Genomic DNA, 1,289 nt, shown 5'->3' on the forward strand with positions numbered 1-1,289 from the left:
TATACCTGGAGAGTAATTTGATTTTATGATCGACTATACCAGAAACCACTTAGATGTGAAAAATAGTTACAACAACTCTGATCTTTCACGCAATTCATTTGTCGCACTTATTCGATTGAACGTGAAATAGTACGGTGTCGTGCAAAAAAAAAAAAAAAAAAAACAGGAAATGGGGTGGCATTGCCTCTTGGGGGCTTTATCTCACGGAATGATCGAATGCGCAAATGATTTTATCTGTCATCGTCTTTCCTGGTGTTCCACTTCTTGGTGAGAGTATATGAAATCATGTTCGATCAACATAAGTTTATGTATTAGTAAACACTTGTTCTGTTTGAGTCGAGTGCCAGACTTGTACTATTGATAAGGCTGATTATGATGAAGCCTAGATTTTATACCCCAGTGTCAATGGCCTGCAGTTCTTTTTTTTTTTTTATCAAAATGTAAGGAAATGCAAATATAATTCTTTAGGAGCCCTTCAAAATGTATACAGGACACAGGGTACAGGGTCGGGACGGTTGTAGATGTAGTATTAGTGTAAAAGATGGAAGTGCAACAGACTTTAAATGTGCAGCTATGGCTTAATGTAAGAAGATTAGAACAAAAGAGTGAAGGAAGTTGCAGGAGACCTTGAGGCCTACACTAGACAGTTCCATGTCCATAACGACATATTGCACCCATCCATACAACTTCCTCTTGAAACAAACAATAGTTGCAACGCCCAATACACGGTTAAGTCTATTCCATTCGTTAATCACTCTATTGGTAATCCAGGTCTCTTGTCTATTTCTTTCTTGAAACACAAAGGCAAAAGCCGACAAGACTGAGGATCAACACCGTGTGAGATCGAAACCTTTATTGGTACGTCGTACCACTAAAGGTTTCGATCTCACACGGTGTTATTTCTTTCTTAAACCCTTGTCCAGTTCAAACCCATTACTACGAGAAGAAAAACAAATAGGGAAGCCCCATTTGATGACGTACTGTTGTCATTTACAAATGTGATCAGAAAAATATTGGAGAGATACCGACTGAACGGTTGAGTTTCCATTTTATCCAGTCTGCTTCTATTGAATAAAATGGTTTAGTATTATTCAGAATTAAAGTAACAAATGGGCACCAAGGATTTGATGCCTTTTTAAGAAGAAGATTTTTCGAGGTGCACGTAAAGACGAACTGAAAGATTCGTAAAAATATTATTGTCAGCTATTGAAGTTAAGATGACACATCGGCTGCTTTTCATTCTCTCTCTCTCTCTCTCTCTCTCAGAGTAGAAGTGCTGATAAACTACA

Source organism: Oratosquilla oratoria, chromosome 34, assembly GCF_046742065.1.
Source record: "Oratosquilla oratoria isolate Oo_2021 chromosome 34, ASM4674206v1, whole genome shotgun sequence".
Lineage (NCBI taxonomy): Eukaryota > Metazoa > Arthropoda > Malacostraca > Stomatopoda > Squillidae > Oratosquilla > Oratosquilla oratoria.